At 36.5% G+C, this 26,703-nt stretch overlaps 1 protein-coding gene across 7 annotated transcripts in view; it reads left to right on the forward strand.

The window, feature by feature from the left end:
• The first annotated feature begins 989 nt into the window (after positions 1–989).
• LOC117210997 (partitioning defective 3 homolog) overlaps positions 990–26,703 on the forward strand; it is a 41,931-nt gene continuing 16,217 nt past the window's right edge. For 2 of the 7 annotated variants that reach the window (XM_033454522.1, XM_033454527.1), the window contains exon 1: positions 990–1,239. The gene's annotated coding sequence lies outside the window, so the exon portion shown is untranslated. Of the gene's footprint in view, positions 1,240–7,474; positions 7,649–15,422; positions 15,433–17,191; positions 17,442–24,224; positions 24,235–26,703 lie in introns of those variants that run through there. The other 5 variants (XM_033454528.1, XM_033454531.1, XM_033454524.1 and 2 more) reach the window with 5 other exon arrangements.

The raw sequence follows: 26,703 nt of genomic DNA on the forward strand, positions 1-26,703 counted from the left end.
GTCGTTAATTTTCATTAATAGAAGAAATACTCCGGTATCTATTTTAAGAGGAACAATTTTAATTTGTGATAATAATTGAAAAAGGTAACAACCGCTGATCAAATTTCAATAATTATAATCTATAGATATCTTTTTATCAGTGTATTAACAATCTTCGACATGAATTTAAATGTCGCGCGCTTATTAAATTTTATCAAGTAAAATATTTAAATGTCACAAATCTTTTCTCATATGCCTTTCCCCATACAACTTGGATAAGAAGGATAACTATTCCCCTTTCCTGCTCAATGTCAATTCCACGCCTATACGGCATCGCTGCATAGCTTTACTCTGTACAATAACTTATAAATAGAGGAAAGAATAACGGAAATGAAGATAGTCATGTTCTACATCATGTCGAAGATTGTAACTTTTGAAAAAATATATCTATTATGGATAATTGAGTCAAATATCCATTATCTAATTATGATAAAGACTATTTGACGACAATTTTTGATTACACTTGAAAAATCTAAAAATTTGAAAATTCAATAATTGAGACGAATATTTGTTAAAAAAAGCGATTCAAACAGAAAGTCCTTTAGGCCAAATAAAATTTATTACACGACAAACGAATAAACTATACTGCCATAATAGCAAATCTGTATTCATCGAAAAAAGATGTGATCGACATTATCCATCTGATTAAACAATATAACGGTCTAACCAAGAATGCCCATATGTTCAAATATTTGTTGAAAACAAAAGTTACATATATTTAGACAATCCAATGAGATTACAATATTTAAATGATTCTTTGGTATCCATATATCATACCAATTTATCAAGAAAGATCGTAACGTAAAATTCTAATTCTTATTTAAAATCAAATTATACAATTTCTGTACAATTTCTGTTTATATAGAGGGAAAGGGAGATACACTCTACAATGGGGAGAGAGAAAAAGAGAAAGAGAAGGTAGGAATCGAGGCTGTCGGTGAAGGCGCAACGAGAGGCACGTTCAGTCGTCCGGACCCGCTCGGTCGGTCTAAACAGATGGTACCTGATCGTATTCCCTGCTATCGCAGTGGCTCTGTCAGGTCTTCACTCGTGTATAGTGAAATTTTGCTCTTAATTGTGCATTTTTAGAAAAAACGCAAGCGTATACCATAGAAAGGATACACTATTACAAACAGAACCAACGATGATTCAGTGGGATCTCTGTTGAACGCATCGATTTTTTACAAGGACAGGTATCAGGTAAGTTAAAGGAATTTATTAACTTGAATTCTGTAACGACCTTTAATAGAATAATGTGGAAACAATGTTAGGGATTATTTCTTTCGTTACGTACTTTGATCGATTCGTCAAAATATTGCTTGCTCTTCTTTCACAGTATATTTTATAATTTTATTAGTGGTAACAGGATAGTGAGTGTTTGGCTTGAGACAGCTGTTAAAATATTTTACGAATCACACATTGGTCCGTTGCACAACTTGATATAAATTAAACAAAAGATGTTTTAAAGATTCTTTTTGCTACAAAAAATGTATCGGGATCCAATTTTATTGTCTTATCACTTGAATATTAATGTTGTTTATATATTTTAAGCGAGCAGTTATTAGTCATTCATCGTTATTAGTAAAACATCGTTTGCAGTACGTTTTCAACAACTCTCACTATATGGAAATACTCGATTAGCGCATAAATTACATTACTGTTTTGCATACATGTTGAATTTTCAACTATCGGAATTTCGTTCGCGCGCTTCTTCTGCTCTCTGTGAATCATTGCCGAGTTCCCGGTTGTCTATGTATTGAAGCCGGGTCTCACAAAAGGGAAACCATGGGAAGAATTGCGTAATCATATTATTCATAATTAACGAGAACACTTTACAACGTTTCGAAGACGCCACTTTAACGATGTGAACGACGTATTACCATGGATACCATTTCGGAGATGCTAGGTTAATGGCTAAAATCTGCTTATAGGTGATTTTCAGGAAGCTTTTTAGCCTCATATTTCCCATTCTTGTTCGTTTCTTCTTCGACGTCATGTTTCTTTTGTCTACAGATAAATTTTGAGATTTCTTTTGCGTTCGAGACGTTTTCGTGCTAAACAATTATTCACTATAGCAAACAATTACTTGCACCTTGCATTACGTTTACACTGAATGATTCGCTAGGATTACATAACTAACTGTTAACGGTGAATGGTAGAGTTACGATATATTAAGTAACTATGTTAGCTAGCGTACATTAAATTTGTTCTGAACTGCTTTTAAGTGTGATTTTAATTGTAATTTTTACTTAGAGATTAATATTGATCAATTGAAAGAATTATAACTCCTTCGTTTTGGCAAATTTTTTTAAATTTATTTGTATATTTACAATCTACTTTTCGACACCAGTGGGAATAATGAGTAAATTAAGTTTGTAAATTAAGGCTAGAAGACAATAGCTGGTAATCATATAGAAGCAATTTTACGATTATTTTTAGTAAGTGAAAATAAAGAGAATGTCAATTAGTTAATAAAAGAAACAGGAGATAAAAGAAAACATAGAAAAATACTTGATTTGTCATGTTTTTAAAATATCGATAAGATTTTTTCCTAAGAATGCACACTGATCTCATCGTTATATGACTAATCCTACATCTTAACAAATACGCAGATTATACTTATGTATGTGTTGGCTTCAAAAAAGAATAAATTTAGTCTTGTGCCACTGAACATTAATTAGAATGATTAGAATATTGTTTCTAAATATATTTGCATATTTCATAACGTTTTCTATGCTCTAATAAAAATTTTAATTTTTGTACAACAACAACTACGTAATTAAATTAGATGATAATCAGCTGGCAATGAGATGAAAAATGAACTGACGCGTTAAGTATGTTTCGTATTTATCAAAACCATTTAGAGCAAAAAATATAAATATCAGTGTGAACATATTTATAGAATCACGTTTATTTATTCTACTAACGATGAGTCACCTTAATCGGGTTAGCGATAGCTAAGCTCCTTATCGTTAACGTTATGTATTTCAGAAACCTCTTTCGATAAACGCTGTATATATTTCACACTTATGCATTTTATATGCAAAGGTTATTAATGCAAACTTTTTGTGTAATTAATTATAATGTTACACATATTCTGAACTTCGCTACGGCTTGAATGGAAGCCTGATTACCAAAGATTTATTCACTGATCCCTAAACGAAATGCTATTTTTTAATTGCAGGATATGGTACAGTGAAACTCTTTGGTTTTCATTAGTTTCGCAAGTAAAAATTATTTAAGGATTCGAAATTTTTAATTAAATCAAGTAGCAGTAATAGTAATAGCAAATAGACTTATCGATCAATGTGGCAATTAAGAAACTTTGTTTAAAAGCAATATGAGAACATCGTTGTATTATAATCATATGGTATCAACTTTTAGGTGAATAAAAAACACGTAATAGTAAAATGTGATTCGCATGAAAACGGAATACTACATGCCTCATCGGCGATACAGTCTACTCGTAATTTATACTTCACGCGTAATTCATCAACCATATATTAACATTCGTTAGATTATCAAAAAACTCTCGAGATTACAGCAAACGAATGGCGTATAATTATAAAGAATTTAATCAACTAAGCAGTCCAGGATTGACGAACGTGGCCCAAGTAATCTGTCTTAGTCAAGAAACCATGGAGTTTCATAAATTGATTCGTCTACGTGAAATTATTCGGAAAATTGTATAGTTATTGTCAAAGCAATCCTCTCTTTTTCTTACTATTTGATCTCCAACTGGTTTCTTTAATGGAAACACCGTACACGGTACATACACCAAATATTCGTGTACCTAAGCAAAAGTGTAAAGATAACTGGTTCATCGAAATGTGCTTACAGTGTGCTTATAAACTACCATGTACTCGGTACCATGTACTGTAATGAACTCGGTGATATTAAAGTAGAATTTCGTACGCGTCGTTATTTTTCACTTATTGGTCGTAGCCTATGATAGCCACTATTCAATATATTCACAATAGTCGTTCGTGGAAAATTGTGGCAATTGAATACAGGAGACAAATTGTCGAATCATCCTAGGAAAAACAGATGTACGAAATAAAATCAATTTAAAAAGTATTATAATATACATTACTCACCGCGAGAACAAACAAACACATAAGAAAAGAATGAGTTATTAAATATACCATATTTGATGCTAAAAAATGGAATTATATCACTACTTCCGTAATAGAAATTCATTGCATCAATATATTCGGTTCATTCATAGGATAAGGGACAATTTGATTTTTTATATAATAATCGGGTCATTTAAATGTTACACTTCGACGGATATTATCAGAATGATTTCACGCGGAAAAATTACAAGCGCTGAAAATGATTCGCGATTAACTGCATTCGTTGAACCGCATTGGTGTGGCTCATCGAGAAATGAAAGCTTTCGAGTGAAAGTACCGTGTTTTTTCTGCCGTAAATCTTTTATAACACAATGCAATTCGACGTTGTGATCCTGAACAAACGAACGGACGAACGACCAGTGTGTCACAACGTGTTTCAGTCTCCATAGGACGAGATGTAAAACAAGTAACTTGTCTTCGCTTTGTTCATGGTTACTTATGCGCGTTTAACAGAGGCCAGCAGCGAAATAGATAAAGAGAGAATATCATTTAAGTGGCGCATGGAGTGAAAGTCCGAATATAACGAGTGCACGGGGTCTGCCAATAGCTGTTTCACGTGCTGCATAATTAATGTCGTTTCACAAATAGGAACGTACGCGATATTGTCGGATATTAGCTTTTGTTCCTTCGATTTTCTTTTCTATTTCAAATGTACGCGATGGCTGTGCATGGGAAAAGTTGTGAGTAGTAGATACACCGAAATTTTGAAGGAACGTGACCGTCGTCAACCTTAATTTACCAGACTATGTTAAAATATAATGTTAATTTTGCGAATAATTCTCGTTGTTCAATTTTACAGTAAATTGGTAGAGAGTCATGTAGTGGACCGTGAATTTATCATGTAGAATCGATTTAACACGCGTCAACCACTTTGAAAAAACGATACTGTCTTTTAAACCGCTACGAAACTCACTGTCTCGCGATGAAAGCTACAAAATACAGTAAAGGTGGACGAGGGTTAAAAATGATCGATTTATATATAAAGTCTCCGCACCTTTGACTAAACCCCCTGTAATTCGTAACTTTGCGAAAACAATCTTCTCGGTACATGCGTCGATGTAGGTATACATATCTCTGTCGTTGATCAGAATTCGAAGCACGTTGTTGCAGTGGATGAACGTCCTTAAAAAGAGAAATATCCAGGAAAATTTAAAAGATAACCTGGAAAGGAACGCGATTGCACAAACGCTCGAATTGCAACGTGGGATACGCATAACTCAGGGCTATACTCGCCCCTATTTTTCTACAGCTTGCAGTAAAATTGCGGCTGTCCAAGTGCTGGCGGGCATGGCTCGCGTTCCACGGTTTCGCGTATTGCCATTTAAGTTATCACGTTTGCAGGGACGCGGACCAGTTCCATATCTTGAACTTTAATCGGCCAGCGTCACGGTAGAACGAACCCATACGCGCGTATCACACGTGTCACGGCACCTCCCCGTTCTCTTCCGAACGTACCCCTTTCGCTCTTATGCTCTGATAATAATTCGCTCGACAGATATCAAAACAGCCTCGAGCCGACAGCCGGGAAGGCCGTCTATGTCCGACCATATCGTGAGATTATTATTATGCATGGATTTCATGAACCGGTCGTCCGTATTTGCTGACATCCTGGCGGTTACGTAACCAGCTAAGAAGGTCCGAAAGCAGCACACGCTTTACGCGTGCCAACCCCAAAATCGGATATACAGAGTGATCGTCCTAATGATCACCGAAGCGTTTCGATTACTTCCGCTAATTTGTCAGAAAAAATATTTGGAGAACAGATCGTTAGTTTTTAATGGGGTAAGACGTTCTCGGCGGTTATAGCTTCACAATCAAGCTGGTAAATGCAAAAATAGCTAGAGTTAACGGCTAATACGATATGTCTTCACGTTTTTATTGTATCTATCAATCGATCTTTATATTAGGAATGATATAAGTGTGTGATCACTATTTTTAAGAAAAGTACGACTCATAAGTGGAATTTTATAATTTCCTAATTTCATAATTAATAATTTACTTAATAATTACTGGTAATGCATTAAGTTATATGCTGTTAAGGTGTAATTTTAAGAGTAATTGCTTTGATCTATTTCGATTGTGTAATACAACCGTTTTATTAACATTAAATCAGATGATAATCGGTGATGTGTTAAGAGGTTTTCTATACCGTTAATTATATGTAAGTCTGAGATTTATTTTGCTAAAATTTACGCTTCTTCTTTGAAAATAGAAAAATAGGCTATGGATTACATGAAAGTGAAAGAGAAACATTATCGAGCTAACCGTCGATAAACTGCCCAGTTGGCTACAGATTACTCTCTTGTTTCTTTTCCTTTTTTCGTCGAAATTGCCACTGCTATTTACACAAATACGAGCCGTTAAATTACGCATCATACTATAAACAACGTAGTTTACTTGCAACTTTTTATATAAATTCTCCTTACGGTTAAATCGAAAGTTTTATAAACAGCAATTTATACTAACATTAAAAAAAATTTAACACAATCTACAACATATTAGCAACTGACGTACAATTTAAAGAAAACGCATATATACGATAATAATTTATGTTACTTAAATTTAATCCAGACTAAGGCCAAAATAATACTTAGAAAATATATTAGAACATAATTTTTGTGAAATAGCATCAGATATGATTCTTCGTTCTCTGGACTTACTTAAAGAAATATATACTTTATATGCTATTCGTAAATATGGCTCTCGAGAGAAGTTGTCCTTGTCCTTGAGCAGGTGGTAACACATGACGGCTTTGAGTTCAAGAAACGATGGCACACGTGTTTTTAGATAATCCCATATGAAGTGTTAATTATGTTTTGTATTACTATGTTCGATGTGAATAACGAACGTACGTACAAAAATTAAATTGTCTCATGCATTCACAATCGCAGCACAGCAAAGCACAGGAAAATCATTCAGAACATAGACAGTTATCTTTATCATATGACATTTTGTACTACTTTATGTAATGTCGCCTTTTCATATACCGTCAAACGCTAATTTACATTCCTGTCGTTCGCACTGTTCTATTCAAGCAATCCATTTAACTGTGCATCTTACGCGGTCGCCCGCGGCTAGGTTTTAACCCGGTAACCAGCGAGTTTTCACGATCTCCTTCATGATCCTCGTATGCGACCTCAATCGCTATCAACCATTGCCTGCATGATCATTTCTACGGCCGACATTCGACGCATTTAAATTCTACACCGTTGTCACAGGCTGGAAAATCTTGTTTCGTATTCACCGTGATCGAGTCTAGCCACAGATCGGAATACGCGTCGCGTCGTGTCGTAGCACCTGAACAAAGAACATGCCGGTGCACAGCGTTCAATACGTCGACAACTTCTCTGCATTTCATCCTCGATGGGACAATTTAGCGCGTGAGTCCGTGCTTTAATTGAAGCGACGAAGAGAATGTAACTTGTGTTCTTCATAGTCAGGAAACGTTTCTAGAACGAACGTTCAACATGCTTGTAAGTTGCGACAGCTGAGTACGTAAGTATTTGTACTTAAAATGGATTCCTCTTTATCTCACCGTTTATCGATTCGCGTTATTTATGTGTATCATATTATCTTAACAAAATGTTACTTTTCGTATATTATAATTTCGAGCCTGCTTTCTGTGTTAAAACAAGCAATATTTGCATAAGTCGGGGGAAATTAAAGGTTATTTTGATGTGTTTAATGAACGCGAAACGAAAGTTTCTCGACTCAATAGAATTCACAGTAAGTTCGCATATGACGGTTTTCCATTGTAATAGATTTCCTCGGATTGTATACATACGTTCCCAAGATTGAGTCATCGTAACTGCGTTATGTAAGGATGAGATTACCGCGTTCGAGAATGAAAAATATATTAGAGACAGCGACCGTATGTACAGCCTCAGAACCAGAGGACTGAAATTTCATATGAAATAACGCCAATCTCCTTGTTAATGAGGATAGTTAACGTGTAGAAACGACAAACAGCTTCTAATTTCATCTGTTGAATAGTAATCATTTAATTGTCACCTTGAAAATGCCAAATTTTTCCAATCTTTCAGCAAACCGACTTATTCAATTTCGACTTATTTAATAAAATAGAATTTGATTCGCATAAATTCATAGCATCTTTTAGGATTTTTCAAGTAGAAGTTTTTAAAACATAAAAAATCGTTTTTACGGAGCTCAAACTATCTGAAAGTAAAAAATAAAAGTATCGAATGTGTGAAATACAATTTAGTACTCTGACTTCTGAGTCAGAGCCAGAACCAAGCGGGAGATTTATTTTTGTGAAAGTTTGGCATTAACGATCTACGTGATCGAGTTGACGGCCCTTTTCATGGCATTGGACCATGGCTGGGGATAGTGACTCAGGTAAGAGGATTCCTTTGGTCATTCATAAAAATTCCTGTCTGCGATCCGGGGGCGAGTGTTCTGATTCTCAGAGTTGGATGAATGAAACTAGACACCGTTCAATATCGACACCTCTGACGTTCAAGGATTCTCTTTCGTGCTGTCGCTATCTCATTTCTAGTTCCCCGATAGTTCATTTGATATATCAGATGACCACGAGAAAAATCGGCGCTTCTTTGCTACTTCATCCGTTACGCATCGTATTTGTGCCGTAAGTGACGTAATTGCCTCATACACGTGGGAAAGCAAAAACAGAGCAATTGCGGAGCTAGTGAACCGTTTGGATGACATTTTCAATATATATGGAAATTTTATATGAAGCATTAAACGTTGTGGAGAACGATTTTGATTTTATAAAAAGGCTTGTTTCTTTCTCGTTTATTAATTGTAAGCCTGTGATTCGAACTTCCGAAAAATTATTTCTCTTTTGATTACACAATTTACCCTGTTTGAATTTAAACGATGCCTTAACACAATTATTGGACTGGTTTGAAGGGAAGATTTAGAAATTCAAATGTAAAATGCACGAGCAACGTAAAGTTTCACCATATTGGGGAGCGGCGAAGCCAAGAATCGACTGCATAGAACTTTCCAACTAGCCGAAGTGCGTGGAAAAGACCAAGGACGGGAAGATCGTTCGGCAGGAAGAGAAGCGATTAGAAGAAGGAGCGGTTAAACCGGAAAGTCGAGCGTGGCCGAAGATACCTCAGAGCAAAACGATCTTCGAACAAGCTAGTTCTCCGAGCAACCACGATTACCTTCGTAATTGCTCGCGTCGTACGTATCGGACTTCCGGTCGTGAGCTCTTAAGAAGGATACGTGGTCCAGGACTGGCGCGTGTCCTTGCGCGTACCACGAAACGCGAACAACTAGACGCGGGGCAGTAGAATTCTTTGTATCAATGTTAGAAAAAGGGTATAGAGTTAGATACCTGTCTATTACGAACCTGTTTCTGTTACAGTACTAGGTTGTTGGATCGTCTGATTTTTATATTCCACTGATGCGTTAACATTCGTTGAGATTCTTAAGTAGTTTCGGTCAACACGAGTCAGACTTTTACAGAATCGTATTTAAGCGACATTACAGGGCGATATTACATACTATAGTTCTTCATTTAGAAGCTTATCTTAGATTACGAAGATAAACTTTAAATAGATAGTTTGTAAAATGTTTTGGTCATTGGCGGTTATAAATGATTAATATGTAATATTATCCTACAAGGCTGTTAATATTAACTACGTTTCCTCTATAGGTAGTAAAAATGTGGTTTCTAACTACGTATACAACACAACTTTCAGATACCTATACATATCTCTTATAACCAGTTTTCTGAGAAGATGCGATCGTTACATGTTGGATGTCCGGTTGTTCTTTATGAACTCTTAGGAAACTCAGGATATGTCCTTGCGAGCCTTCGACACGTAATATTGAATCCTTTTTCTATAATCCAGCTACCGCGGCTGTAGCCGTACAACGAGTAGAAAAACAATAATTACATTGTGTAGTGGATGTAGAAGCTAATGAGTTGTTACAGTCGCTGTCAATTTTATAGTCTGATCTTATTCTTCACTTCTTCAAATATGATAGCGAGGACTTGTTTCCCAGTTAAGATTAGTTGGTTGTTAATTTCACTAGAAATATATTATTTATGGTTATGTGGATAGTATTCCCATTAAAAAACTTCACTTGAAGTTATGTCTGCAATTTGCCACTTTCGTACAACTTTCACTCGATATATCTAATAACATTTCATTTACTTTCGATTTTATTGTGCATATTATTTGTTTATTATAATTCAGTAAAAATATTCAGTGTTCTTTTTCAAAGAACCGAAATATTTGATATATTTTGACAAAAACATGCATAAATTTTACGCCGGGAATATATTTTTCTTTTTTTTTTGGAAGATCAATTTCACAGTTACACCGTTATTATATATTTCCTGTTACTTCGTAGAATTGACTACAGTTTCCTAGGAAACGTAATAAATCGTTATAATTACGGAACCAATCGATTACACGATACAAAAGTCTACAAAACAGAGAAGCGCGTAATAGACGAGCGACGAAACTCTATCGTTCACCGGCGGTTTCTTGTAGTTAATTCATTTTGAAAGCCTATCAATATTCTTGCAGCACTTGCACAACGTGTACACACGAAGAGAAACGGGTGTTGGTTGTCGAAGCGTAGAAAGCATTAAAACGAAAAGTCACGTACTACGTAAACACGTTCGATGATCGAGAAGTACGTTTTTGATTCGTCAATGTGATCGTAGTCCCGCCACGATCTTTAAGTTTCTTGACACCCAAACGCTGGTCGACCAAATGGAATCAATTCTGCACACAATTACAACGATATGAAAGGATCGAACAGCAAACGGATTCGTTTGTTGCCTCATTTCCCTGATAGATGCGTTCGAAAGTGCCTCTTCGATGAAAAGTGAAACACCAGAAAATTCTTTTTGATCGGAATGAATTAGCTGTTAAAGGAAGAACGATCACGGAGATAGCAGCTGTTCTAGGAGCGAGATTGAAATCTCCTGACAGGAAGTCTTAATGCATGAAAGTGGCCATTAACCGAGTCGATTAGTCTTTTTCTTGTGCTGTTAAGAAATTCCAGAGAAAACATTTGTAATTCTATGTATGTATATTTATTTTCGATCTTTTCGTCAGGAACAGGTAGAATTTTCCAGAAATGGATTTTTTCTATCTTGTTTCAGTATCTACGTATCTCTCAATAAATGAACAATTTGCGAGACGTGTCAAAACGAGAACAAGATTTCACACAAAGCTAAGATAACATTTCGTTGAAACTCGCTTATCTAATACCAAGAGATATTTGTTAATGTCTCCAATAAGGCAGTTATGTACGTGTCACCGAGGGAATTCACTTATTTAAACAATTATGTGTTATTTCGTGTACGGCGTTATTGTTCGGTCCTGTTTCAATGCAATAGTGTTTGATAAAGATATATTGCATTCGCGGCAACTTCACGGCTCCGAATTGTCTTTCTTGTATGTTCAAGATGGAGAAAGAAGGATTGCCCGACGATCGGCCTTGAGTCCCCGTCCTTTACGCACACGCATACCTTTCGTATTGTATCCAATGCATGTATACTACACGCGTGTAACCAGATGCATAAATGTCAACTACAGGCCCCATTTAAATATCACATCCTCACTTGTCTGCCGTTGAACACAATAACGTTTCAGAGGAAAGAATTAATAGTGATTCGTAAATCGATCGATCGATCACTTCGCAAATTATTAGTACTTTATCAAGTAATTAATAAACGAACCACCTCTTTGGATAATCATCGGAATGGCAGAATCTTGAAAAATGATTTTCTTTTACACTTCGTTGATTAACGTAAAAAATTTGGAAGTAATATATTCCTATAAGAACATAGATGAATTTATACAGAAAGAAGAATAGGCACGAGGAAGCAAATGGTGCGATTCTTTGCCAAAATAGTCCAAATACTTACACGTCCGATGTTGAACGTGCTAATTAGCATAATGACTGAATGTACATAGACTGAACCGTAAATGGTTAGTTTAATAGCACTACTATAGGTCTCTGTTATGAATAGTCATGTTCCATTATTCGCCTATATATCCATATGGAAGAAAACACGATAAAAAGTATATAGTTCGTTAAGATGGAATTTTTCAATTTCAATAATAATTACATCAACAAGAATAATAATATGAAACTTTAATATGAAATAGGTACTTAATAAGTACTTTATCGTGAATGATATTCACTAAAAATATTTCAGAGTTTCACAACGCCTGAAATTGAAATAAACTTCGAGTGTGTTACAAAATGTGTCAATATGTTTTCTCCGTGGTCAATTCCGGTTGCATATTTTGGAAAAAATCCTGAAGAAAAAACGGTAAAAAATTCGCTGAAATGATCGACGAGAAGCAGGATGTAACGTGAAACTTCACGTTCCCATAAGTCGCAGCATCTCATAGGCGAACGTGAAATTTCCATTAAGCGGTTTCACGCGCCAGAAAATCGGAATGTTCGCTTTCTGTTGCGCACCCTGTATAAAGTACGTACACAGATGAGCGCGGAAACGCGCGCACACGCGTACACGGTTAAACACGCACGTAGGCCATGCCGAGGGCATAGTTACACGGCTATTCCAGCGTGGAATGTCTGGCATGTCGCTCTCGTCAAATGGCCAGAAAATAAAAGGACTAGCTCGGCTGTGGCCTTGATAGGTTTCCACCGGGTACCGGGCACCGGATTCCCTACGGTCAGCTACCACGATCTTAAGGGGTCAGCTTCCTCGAAGATGACAAGATATGAAATACGCTGGTTGCCGTGTTTCGTAGTCGCTCGAATATTTCTTCATTGCTTGAACCAGAAGCGAAACAAGGCCTTCCAAGTGCCGAATCGATCAATTATGACCCTCATAGAGATAGATAGATCCTCTGATGGGAGTTTCGTTTGATCGATGAAAATCATTTTTTGTGCGAACCGCACGGAAATTAGACTTGATCATGATGGAGATGAAGAATTAAACTTCTGAAGTAACGATTATCTACAACTAAGAGGAGGAGTCGTCGATGTATTATTACGATGATGCACTCTCGATGATTTCTGCGAGCAATCGATGTTACTTTAAATGAAATTTGACATGTTTACCTAAATGTCGTTTTTTTTGTCGTTGGCATGTTGATTTTTGAATTTCACACCGTATGAATTTTTTTACGCATACGAGTTTTCTCCATGCCGTCATTAATTAAGCAAAGAAACTCTCTGTGCAATGTATGCGCATACACCTTTCTAATTTTCACTATACCCACAGAGAAAACAGTTTGCGAGGCAATGTACGTATATTTCGTTTACATCGTCCACATCTCGTTTGTTCTCTCGATCAAATTTTCTTTGAGGCTGCATTTGCACCCGCTAATTGCACGAAAGGGGACTCTATCGTTGGAGGAGTGTCTGGTTCACCTTGCGACGTGATACCAATGACTACAACCCTGGCCTTGATAGTGCTTCCGACGGAACATAGAATTCCGATCGAGTGGCTTGGGGAGAAGCGTCGAAGGGTCAACTCTCTCGTGACACGAGAATCGTGTGGCCGCGCTCTGGAAAGTCTGGCGGAGAAAAACCACGGTTCGATCCACACACGGTCGGCTCGACGATGGCGACACGACGGTTCGTTCTTCTATATACACTTTTTGCATCTGCGTTCACCTTATCCGGTATCGGCGCGGCGCCTTAAGGTCTCTCGCGATCAGAAACGAATCCGGAGAATCGATACGAGATCTCTCGCGAGGAGAAGAGTCAGTGTACTCCTCGGACAACACTGCCTAGAACTGGTACGTGACGGAGGGTAGAATCGATAGAAATCGTTTGATACACAACGATCGTGCTCGTGCCAGCTTCCTTGTTTGGATTACGAAAAAAGCACAACAGTTGAATGGTGCATCGCTGGCTAACTCTAACTTCTGAAGTATCGGTTAATCGCGCATTGTTTGTGCAGTGACTGGGCTACCTCGCGCGAAAGGATTCTGCCAACGACCAATTTCTTTTTATTTTTCTCTCTTAACGTTTGCATCCATGCACTGATAGTTAATCCGTTACGTACTCGATATTTTTTTGTTATTCGAGAATGTCATTTATATGAAAGAAACTATACCGCTAAGAAACTACGTTTGATACGCGATGCAATATATGTATGTACTACTTGCTAGGTAATGTGTCAGTGATTTTATCGATTATTAGTATAGTATGCTTTGTACTCGAGAAAGGACAATTTCTTTGACAAAGTATACTTTGTATGGATTTACGTTTATGGAAAATATGTGTATCTTAATCGTTGCACATTAAGTATATTTTATGGAGGAAATATTTGTTTAGGGAAATATAAATATAATATTTGCTTCCAATTTTAGTGATTAGCACGATGAAAATGCAATGCAAACGCTAGACAATGGTTCCATATTTGTATCCTATACATATTTGTTAGCTAAGACATGGTTAGATTTCTAGAGAGCTCGTGGCAAGTACGCTCTATGGTATGCCAAGATCGATTATATCCATCTAACTTTGAATTCTACGAATTAACTGTGTTCAGGTGAACTCACGAGCGAAAACACTCAGGCTAGATCAAAGAACCCCAAGGAATGCTGTTAGGTCTATGGCCAGGTTCATTCGTTACATGTAATTACTGATATCATTGAACCGAGCCACAGTCAAATGGTATCGTACTTGTTCGCGAGCGTGCCATATAAATTAGGTATTCAGTTGTTCCGTGTACACATAATCGTGTGTGTTACATAACAATTGGCCTAAAGCGCGATCTAATCGTTGCGTTTCAGTAGGTTTTATTATATTTTAATTCGAGAAAGTCTTATCTATATTTTTGTCAATACGAGACGAAAGATTCCAAGTATGCATTTTTGATATTCCTTTATACTTACGCGTGTGTCTAACGCGAATTTGCGTAATTATTAATGTGTTAGTCATCAAAGCGAATTGTGTGGTATACTTCTAAAACGATAGAAAATGTAATATATAACATTTTCATTTGTAAACGATATCTGAATTAAATTTGTGCAATTGCATATTTTGAATCAAATTTTAAAACAAAGAAGAAACATTATATAGCATAGAAAGCGTAATTGTAGGTATCGTAGGTGCAGCGTTACAATGTTTGCTTTATTAAATACGTATCAGATTTCACTTGTGCATATATAGATACGCATGTGAAAGTGATTAATCTCTTGGAGCACATGGCATCGTAAAGAGATATTGCATTCCACATTTAATCATTTGTAAGTCATAACTTATGCAATGGGTCATTAACTAAAAAAATATCTTACGTATCAATTTTTTAAATCTTACAATATTAATTTGAACTAAAAGAAGATATCTGCATAAATGATTCAAGCTGTATATAAGCATTTAACTTGTAAATCTTCTAGTAAAATAATATTTGAACGAAAATAACTTGGATAACTGCGTAGAGATGCATCTGCAAGTATCATCGTTGAAATCACCGTGGATTGCTTTTATGATGTCGAAGAATGCTTACGACTCACACCCACTACACATACGGACTACTGTAAATTTCATTTTCTTCCTTCAGTTTACTTACTTTTAATCGTTCCTTCTGATTTTTGGACTTGAAGAGGCAGCAAAAGCGAACGTGTAATGCGTGCAGCTTCAGTTCGTAAGATCGTTCCTCTTAAAAGAACATCTTTAAAATGCGTGGTGTTAAGAGTAGATAAAATTGTAAGTATGAGTTTTCGCGGAGCTATATCTTCGTGCTTCAAGTTACTTCGTGGAAAACATTCTGGCCTTTTATGTAACGAAAGAAGACTTTAACCCTTGACACATCGGGATAGATCCTTTATTTTAATCAAATCTGTTATATGAGTTTTAATTACAAGTATTTACATGGATTCGTATTTAAGTGTTTTCGTTTATAGTAGTTTCATTTATTATTTCTTCAGGTTTAGGCGATCTTTCAAAGATCGGATGAAGTCTTTTCACTCATTCTACTCCAAAGATCCGACTCAAGTTTCTCGAAGATCTGACTTCTTAGTACGTGTGAAAAATATTTTACTTGTCGGGCAACTGTGATATCATTATCATTATCCTTACTTACCAATTTTAGGAAACGATTCGGATACTTTTATTCGATGACTAATAAAGATATCAAAGCTTGGATATAATCCCCGTATTCGCTTCTTCGTGCTTCCTGATCAAAGAGTATTGCATAGAAAATATTTTGGTGATGTACTGGTGACTAAAACTGATCATTTACTTCACGAATGTCTGCCGTGTTTTAAAGTACCATTAAGAAATCCTCGTAAAATTTTCGATGCCGTTGGTTGTACAAAATTATCGAGGTAACGTTATTCCGATACAGCGAACCAATGGTTTTTTTTATTGCAAACCAATTTTCTTAAATACCCTGTGTAAAATTATTTATTTGTTAACGAGCTATCTTTCATTGGGCGTGTTATAACATAACGTTGTAACATGATTCGATACGATACAGTATTGTTGTTAGATTTAATAACGGTAGACGGGTATGAGTAGTCGTAAACGATATTAATAATGCGCGCTGTGTATTTTAATTTCCTTGTTTCGTAATGAGCTCCTAATTTCACATTGTACGTGGAAACGGAAACTGTTTGACTTGCAACAAGTATTTATAAAGAAGATCTATGTAACAATGCGTAAAAGCGGTAGAGCATTATGAATTATGTAAAAGTGGCCTCGATGTTAACATTACAGACTTTTAACTTAAATGTTTTACTCTATTTGTTTTTACGAGGACGAAGAAGTAAGTCAATAAAATTGATTGAAATATTTAGACGAAAATAATTCTTTGACGATACATAATCGGAAACACCATCAAGCTCAAAAGAATTTGTCGGATTTCGAGTCGTAATATTATCCATACAAGACAGTGCGCATCGTCGAGCGCAGCAAATTGCATCGGTTGCATTTTCCAAGCGAAAAACATCCTGTACTGATACACACACACACAGTCGAGTCCGGTAATCGACGTGACGGTCCCCTGACAAGCCGATCGTGAAAGGTGCTACGTACGCGCGACGTTAATTGCTGACAGTATGTATTTCCGAGTTTTAATAAAGTGACGGTCGTTAAGATCGCACGGCCATCGCGACCAGTTAACTTCTTGCCCCCGTCAACCGGTCTCGTTACGTCGCAATGCTTCTTGAATTCTGGAATACCACGACTGGAAACGAGATCAGCTAATCCACTTCAGAAACTGACACCGTTCAGCTACCTACTTTTTCTCCGCTTGTTCCGGAATCTCCGCGGCTGAATAGTTCCGTGGTGAAATATGTCAATAGCCTGTGCTACACCGTGAGTTCAACTTTATTCTTTACCATGAATTTGCGATACTTTGCTATTCATAGATATAAGTTTTCTTAGCAAGTGGAAGTCGTTCTTTTTCTAGTATTTCATCGAATATTTAAACCTTTTCAATCCTCTTGATAACCGTTAAACGCCAAAGATGTGTCTAATCCAACATAAGTTTCATTTTATAATGCTTAGACATTGATAAAAAATGTTTTCCTTGATTAGAGACCAATTCATAAAGTGATCAGCTGGTGCTTTGATTTCTGTTTAGAATATTAAACACCTGTCGGATGGTAAAACAAGAATTCAGTACGCTTCTGCGAAATTTGTACTTTGGACTTCTGTTGATTTATATAATACATAAAATATACATAGAATACAACAATGTAATACATAGAATATATATATATATATATATATATAGATATAAATATATATAGATGTTTTCATTTCATTAATTATTTAATGTTATATAGTTATATAGCTTTTATTTTTTTGGGAACATCTGATATATGAATTTATATATTTTTGTATGGATAGAAATCGTATGTGATTTTAATAAGTATTAACGTTATTCGTCGTTAATAATGTGTCTTTTTAATTTTTCACCACGATGCACTCTTGAAAACTAACATAATGAATATAAATGTGATTTTGGACTAAAGGCGATGTTTGTTCAGAATCGAATGCGGAATCATATCACTGTCAGAACGTTGGAAACGTTTTCTTTATAAATATTTATCCCGACGTCCTATGTGCTCGATTCCGTGCATTTCTGAAATCCGTAAATGTTACTTCAGCTTTAATTAATTCGGGAATTTCTTCGAGAAACTGTCCACAATGATTTAAAGGTCTTATTAGCAGTTCCAGCGTGCAACGGTTCGAAACGCGGAATAATCTTCGTTTATGGTTGACGAGCCAAAGTATTTTTATGCGTTAATATATCACGTCTTTCCAGTCGAATGCTTTTATAACGTTTAACGTCACTGTTTGTTGTCCCGCTTGCGCATTTGAGACGTTTCCAGGTATATTTAGAACCGTTTTAAATTTCAGTCGGATTTTAATTACGTCAAATAAATTACCGAGGTTTTATGAGCTGTTTTGAAGTTACAGTTAATTTGACATAGATCCGGAAGCGAGTATCGAACGATTTTACGCAATTTGCTCCTGTGTTTTATTCTTTTGCTTTACGTTTGATAAATAGGGAATTTCTATGTACTACTGTCATCTGGGACATAAACAAATCTAATACTGTCAATAATAACTCTTCGTGCAATGGAATATTTGTTAACAATGATTAATCTTTTAATCTTAATCTTTAATCTTAAGTAAATTTAACAAAAGAATTAATATATTTAATTTACTATGTTATGTGCTTGTTATTATATTATTTCTATATACCTAGATTCAATTAGATCATAATTTTAAGTCTTTTCAATCTTGATTTAAATAGGATACCTATGTCATTAGATAATTCGATATTTAAACAAGAACACAAAAAAAGGCAGTAGGATAGGGTAATACTCTCTTCTTATGTAAAGAACTATTTCATACCGAATTCTTTTTAGAAACAAACATCGCGCCTTAAACGACTATAGAAAGGTTCTGCTACATCTTAAAATTAGCTAGATTATACTACATCGCCGCTACTAATAAATCTTTATAAAACGGACATAACGTAGAAGCCGTATATGTAATCCTCTCACCTGTTCTTGCTAAAATATCTTCGATTTGTACTTCCACTTGCCTTCAGCAAACGTGTTTTAGATGCGCCTGCCTTTCCGTTATCTCTAATAAGTACGACACTTCTCTGTTCTAGTTAATTGTGAGTTGATGTTACCGTATTATAATTATTAACTCTATCTTGCTTTAATTTATATTATTTGTTCTATTAACAATACTTTAAATACGTAAAAGAGGCATGCAAGGAAACATGTGGGCAAGGAATTTGCATACATTTAATTAATTTTGAAAGTAAAGAGTTTATAATGAAATAAAATAAAAAGTTGTTCGGCTTCCCGAGGAGTTTTGCATGGTTACGGAACGGTGGTCTTGACCGTCTAACACAAACTTGTTGTTCGTCTGTAGCAGAAGTGGTGCGCAAGAAGTTGCTTGGAACGTTTCTTCCGTACTTGCTTTGTACACGAGTTGAGATTCAAGAATCCTTCGGTAAGGCAACAATACCTAGGAAGCGGAGCGAGTTACGACGCGGTAGCCATACGATGGAGAATGCTTTATGAGCACTCGAAGAATGCATGCACACAAGTCACGTTTCGTCTTACATTTCGGCCGTACATGCATCTATCATACGAGTACTCCCGGTAAATTTCTCCCGAACTTTTAGTGGATTATTTTCACGGCTTCGTCGAAACAGAGTCATTTGCCTTTAATTTTAATTAGGATGATTTTTAGTTTTATTTTCGTAACGTCTAGTCGCAATCAATTCGTATGCAATGTCATTCCATTTTTCTACGACATATTAGGCTCCCATTATTTCAATTTAAATTCTATTTCTGTGATTGGGATCTGCCGCGTTCGTGCAATTTTTTCCTTTTTTTTTTCTTGTTAGCAAATTCTTTTGAGTCGAAGAGATAAATGGTATCCGGTAAAGACTGTGCAAGTAGAATGATGAATATCTTACAGAGACATGGACTCGTGGTATACGGTATTCACAACGCTTCCGCTCCTGGCAAGATCGGGATAAATTGGATTGAAAATAAAGCATCGAACGATCAACGATAATAAATGCGATATTTTATTACTTCTATATGATTTATCTACCAACATTTTCAATACCTACGATAGGATATACTGTTGCAGAATGCACGCAAACCGCCAAGATTGTTCCTTTTCACTTTTCACAGTTAAAAATATTATATCGAATAATATGTTCACATTTTAGCAAAGTAATGCTTAGTATGTACGCAAATGTTTCGTATGTCATGGTAGTAGATCATTTCATTGCAAAACTGCTCGATGAAAGACGCTTTGATCAGAAGAGCAACAAACATGTAACCCCTTAACCTACAACTACGGGCATAGCCCATAGTAAATAGATGATCGGACCAAACGTAAATATAATATTACGGCATCGGGCCTAATATAATATATAATATAATATACAGGGTGGTTGGTAACTGATGGTACAAGCGGAAAGGGGGTGATTCTACGCGAAAAAAGAAGTCGAAAATATAGAATAAAAATTTTTCGTTTGAGACTCTGTTTTCGAGAAAATCGACTTTGAATTTTCGCTCGGTACGCGTGCGGTACGTTATAACGGATCTCACTACAGATCGTTGTCTCGATGGAAAAATTAAAAAAAAAATAAAAAAAAATTTTTATTCTATACTTTCGACTTCTTTTTTCGCGTAGAATCACCCCCTTTCCCCTTGTACCACCAGTTACCAACCACCCTGTATAATAGCTTGTTTACGTTTTCGGCTTAAAATTCTCGAACGTAAATCGTAGGTTAAGGGGTTAATCAATTTCATCATTAAAGATCAGCATTTTAACAGCGTAAAGAATGATTTGAAACACGTACCAAATAATTTAGTGGAATATAGTACATGCCAAGAGAATCGAAATAACGTAGGCAACATATGTAGATTCACAAACTAATTCTAAAGCAGCAATTTATTGTATTTGTCGAAATTAATTGTGCATTATCTATAGTACGTTGTAACACTATCTAACCAACTATATTTACTTGTCACCACGACATTGCTACGTGTTTAACGTTATCAATCCTGCGTGAATCATTCTTGTGAGCCTAACGCTTGTTACATCCTATGCCAATTTTCTACTCCAATGCGGAAACAGTAAATACTTAACAGTGGAACTCATCTGCTTGTATATTTTCCAAAATTAATTCGCAAATCTATGTCGACTTACTAAATATTCATTTTTTTGATCTGATTTGTGTATTATTCTCTATATAACAGTCTATTAGAGAACGGTTAGAATAACATTGTACCATAACACAAGCCACTGTACCATTACACCGAAACAATTCTTCAGAAATTCTAATGTTGTCATATCGTACTGGTATGTAAAGTAATCCAGGAAAGGAACGCAAGAAAACTGTGCATTACTTCGTAACGGTGCATAATTACGTATAATTAGCGACACAATTGACTATTGCCAAGTAACGCGAATGCACATGGAAATGCATTAAAATCGAGTGCATTTCTCGATATTATAAACAATAACAATATCTAAAAATTACATCCATTAATTTATACAGGCAAATCTCGTGGTATTAGTTGGAAGCGAGTCAGTAAAATATGGTATTCTTTCAGCCATTATTTCTCCTTTTCATTTTTCATGCATCGAGTCGTGGGCGTCTAGTTTTCCATGAGTTTACATTATACAATGCCGCGAGCTATTTGTAGCTGCTCGCAGTTATACGTGGGCAAGATGTACTCGAGAAACTTAGAATGTAACCATTTCGAGGCAAGATGCATCGACCGCGTTCAACAAAGCCGCAACATTGGCTATTTCTAATTTAAACAAATTAATCAGTTGTATTTTTTGTATTTTCTTTAAATGTTTTAAAAATAATATAAATTTTACCATTTACCTACCATTGCCTGCTATAATTCTAGGAGTTGAACACGAGTAAAGTAGCTCGATGAAAAGAATATTCGAATATTACATTTCTTTATCTGGAATGAATAAATACGAGTACTACCGCTTTTTGAGAGTAGCAGAAAAATGTTCACAAAGATGTACTTACTAATTCTATTTTATGTAACGAAGTAAAAATTTACGGTTCGTGGAAAATGTATACATCTCATAACATCTAGCTGAAACGTATATCGAGACGTCAACTGTTCGTTTTCTATGATTTCTTATTGTAAAACGTTGTTTCCATTTGTAAGATAGTGCAGTAAAATCTATTCAAGTGAGATGTATCCCAGAAATGTGAAATTTGAAACTCGAATATCTTACAGTTTCTACGCTAACTAAACCCTCTGCTTGTCCTATCAGAATTACATTCTATTTTCTGCCAGAGAAATACTTGACTGAACTAATGGAAAGCTGTTTCAATCTTCCAACTAAGAGATGTATTCTATGCGCGTATAACTCTTTACCATGTTATCTTTTAACGTTCAATGTAAGTATTTTTACATTGCAATTATTTTTCTTTGCTTGTAAACATATTCATACGGGAATGTATATATGCATGTTTCATTAATTTTCGAAATTTCCTAAGGAATAGTTTCTTGAATTGCTTAACAGTTAATATAATTTCCATTTCAACAAACACTAATAGACACAAAAACGAAGTAACAATTTTTCTGCAAACCCAAACTATTAGCCCACACGCTTTCTGTCTTAGTGCTTCACCCAAAGACGTTCACACATCACTTTTCAAACATATCCTCCAGCCCCGAAGAGCAATCTCGATCAACGGACTACCCGTAATATAAATACATAGCCACATAGCTATGCATCTGCTTCTTCGTTATTCGCACATATCGTGGCCGTAGAAGATTTTACACAAGTACAGCGATCGATTAAAAATATTTTCAACCGCGATATGAGTCGTCGCGATACAAAGGGGACCCGAGCGAAACTCCGCTCGCGCGACTATTCACGCGACACGTTTCGTTACCTCAGGCCGCCACCACGGTCTCGTAAATAGTTCGAGGGTCGTAAGCGAGCCAGCGACTCGTAATTTCCGCAGCCAGAAAACTGCGGTCATATTAAAGTGAACGAACGAACGAATCGTCCATTGGATAGCAAAGCCACCCCGCTGAACACGAATACAGAATGCAGCACGCGGAGTTATTTGTAACGAGATCCGGATAAGCCTTCACCTACCCGTGGCGCTCGCACCACGAGAGAAGAGCACGATCCACGCTCTCCTTAAATGCGAATTTCGCATGTCGCGAGAGGCCCATAGGGTGGCGAATGACAAATTGCCACGACCAGTCTGTTGGAACAAGCTTTAATCGTCCATATCGCATACCGAAGTCAGCGTGATGTTGCCTCGTGTTACAGAATCGCGCCGCGATTCCAGATTTGCATCGCGGTTCGCGAGGGTATCCGACCTCCACAATCAGCTCGCGGAACACCGTTTTTCCGGTTGCTTTCATAGCGAACAATATGTCGTGAACAATAATTCAACATAATCATACGGAGCCATTTTAATGATTTCACTGCTCTCTTTTGTGGTTCTGATGGATCGTTTTTGAAGCGTCGCTCGTGGTATCGTGAACGTAATGTTATCTTGATAATTGTCCGTCTGAGAAAAAGACAATTTTATCATCAGAATCAATATTTGTTTCAGGATGCATACTGTGCAATAAATCGTAAGCTATTATGCGAGTTCTTTGTTCGTAAACATTTACCTAATTTAGTTGCACACAAAAAAGACAAACAACCAGATATTTCTTAGCTAAAAGCCCCTGTTTTTTAACAAATTTTCAACGTTACATAACTAACCCGATATAATTAAATTAAGCTTGTACAAACAGATAGTAAACCAAGGACGATTATACAATCGTTACGTGGCCAATTAATTTTTTAATCTCTCCTCGTTCGCAATCGTTGGTGAATAGGTAATTAATTAGGATCTCCTAACTACCTTATACGTTAGTTAGCCATCTCGTCTAGAACCAATTTACCGAGCGGTGCGGTTCGTTAAATCACGCGACTCCCGCGGTTGCTCCGCGTTCCTTCAATAAAGATACGATCTTCCGAGTAATTAGACCCGTGGAAATGCTAAAAATTTCGAGAGCTTGGTAAAAAGCGTGACGGCGAGAAATGTCATTGCCAAGTCGAGGACATGATCAGATGTGAGCAAAATGTTATGTTATTCACGTGAGAATTATGAAGGTGTAATTACAAAGAACTAGGAATGAAAGTACTTGCTTGTTCTAATACAGGAACAGTAACGTATCTTCTTTACTCAGGATGGTTGGTAACTGGTGGTACAAGCGGAAAGGGGGTGATACGCGAAAAAAGAAGTCGAAAATATAGAATAAAAATTTTATTTTTAATTTTTTTTTTTTTAATTTCTCCATCGAGATAACGATTTACATTGAGATCCGTTACAACGTACCGCACGCGTACCGAGCGAAAATTCAAAGTCGATTTTCTCGAAAACAAAGCCTCAAACGAAAAATTGTTATTCTATATTTTCGACTTCTTTTTTTGCGTAGAATCACTCCCTTTCCGCTTGTACCATCAGTTACCAATCACCCTGTATATATTCAGATAAAAAATTTGCGAAAAATATATTATTGTCGTATTAAAGATTAGACTCGTAAAGTGTCGTAGTATCATACGGAAAGACATTCAACTATAAGAAAGGACGTAGCTCTGTCATTAAACACGAAAGTGTAAAATCTCTGACAACGCGACGAGGTTTTGAAGCCTCCAGGATAGTTCTCCATACAACGATCTTCAAAAGACGCGACATCAATACTTTATTGCCACTAGCGATTGGAAGGCTATGAATAATTAATAATTACTCCTATCGCTCTCCATAAAATCAAGAACTTGCATATTACCACAGTCCGGTATTATCTGACCCACTTTCTCGTGCTGCGCGTCTGACTAATCGCTTAATACTTCGCTATTAAAGTTGACTTTATTTAAAATCCCCTGTCAACAATTGCCCATTGTCTTTTTCCTTATGTCCTTAAAGATAATCCTCTTTAATGGTTCCGATAGGAGTAACGCAAAATATCCGTTTCTTTCTCCTTCGCTATTTCAACCATCTACACTGACAAAATAAAGTACACTATGAATATCGTGCGATAATGTCCTACAGTTTCTAAAATGGAGAGAAAGAAAAGAAGAAGATATCCTAGCGAGCCGTCGATTTTCCATTCGATGTTCAGCTACGGACGCCAGGAGAACGTCGGTAGACAGCGGCATCGTGGCGAATTTATGGGTCACGGTCGAACGAAAGAGAAGTTCGAGTCGTATTTTGCATCGTCCTCGTAATTTCCACGATTCGTGCACCCGCGAACTCATCCGACGCGTATAATTCCACTCGCTGAGAATTTGTCCCGCGATCGTTCGGGACGATGCACGTGCAATCGTAGTCGTAATAAGATAGGCTCTGTACAAGATCCTCCTGTCGCATCGCACGGCAAGCTGTGCCATGCCGCAAGCTCAGAAAAATCGCGTGCAATTTAAGCGTAGAGCGATAATTCGCACCTCGTGCCAGCCTTGAGGTGAACCCGGGGTTTATGACCACCGTTTCTTCATGGAAATGCACTTACGCGACCGAGATGCATGCCACGTACTTATGCGATTTCCATGAATGGAAAATGCGATAAGCCGCGCGTAGCGACGTTGCAAATACGACTTTTCTCTCGGTGCCGCATCACGTTTTCCTATTTTTAAACGGGTATACGGAAAAGTTTAAGATTCTCGCTAAGCGAATGTGTGAGTGGTTATTTTTAAGGAGAGTCGTTTGTTTATTCGTTGCTTCGGTTAAAGATCTCCTTCGTGCATAAAATCGAAAAACATTTTGGTTTACGAGGTTAGAAATCGAGAGAAATAGTATCCGGCAGTGAGAAGTCAATCGAATTTATGGTCATTGAAAAAGTTTCGCGGTTCAATTGGGAATCGATCAGTGATATAACTTTCGTTAAAGATTTCCTGGTTGACGTGTATCTGTACTAGTGCTTGTACACCAAAGTTTGTTTTCCTTTAATTGTCAGTGAAATATGATTGGATTTATTGCTCTTTTTATTACTCGCGGTAATTTCCGAATAAAAGTTGCCAATGTAAAGGTGTGAAAATATTTTAGGAGGTTATATTAATTTAAATGTTTTGAAGGAGATTCCAATGAGTACAGAATAATTCGTGTATCGTTTTTTTACTAATTCCTTAAAGCCAAAGAAATATACCATCGACCTTTTCCAATACTGATTTGCACGATCTACTCTTTACGGTTTTTAACGACAAATATTTATACAACTTCATGAATCAGCATGTACAAAACGTTTTGTACTTCCAGACAAATTCTGTACGCTTTATGCGTGGTTCGTGCAATCGATACTTATGTTCTCGAACTTTCTGTTGCCGCCGATCACGAACGTTCATGAATTTTAATCGAAACTCGAATCGGAAAATACGGAGATATCGTGCGAACACAATCGGAATGCCAGGCGAATTCGATTCCGTATTGCACGTGAACGCGGCAATGGCTATCTTCGACGGGAACACGCACATAAGTTTCGTTGCCATTTTGTGACTCCTTTACGTTGGTCCAAAGGATCGTTAATACGCCTTTTAACGA

The sequence above is a fragment of the Bombus bifarius genome, unplaced genomic scaffold (assembly GCF_011952205.1).
Source record: "Bombus bifarius isolate JDL3187 unplaced genomic scaffold, Bbif_JDL3187 scf7180000008214, whole genome shotgun sequence".
In the NCBI taxonomy this organism is placed as follows: domain Eukaryota; kingdom Metazoa; phylum Arthropoda; class Insecta; order Hymenoptera; family Apidae; genus Bombus; species Bombus bifarius.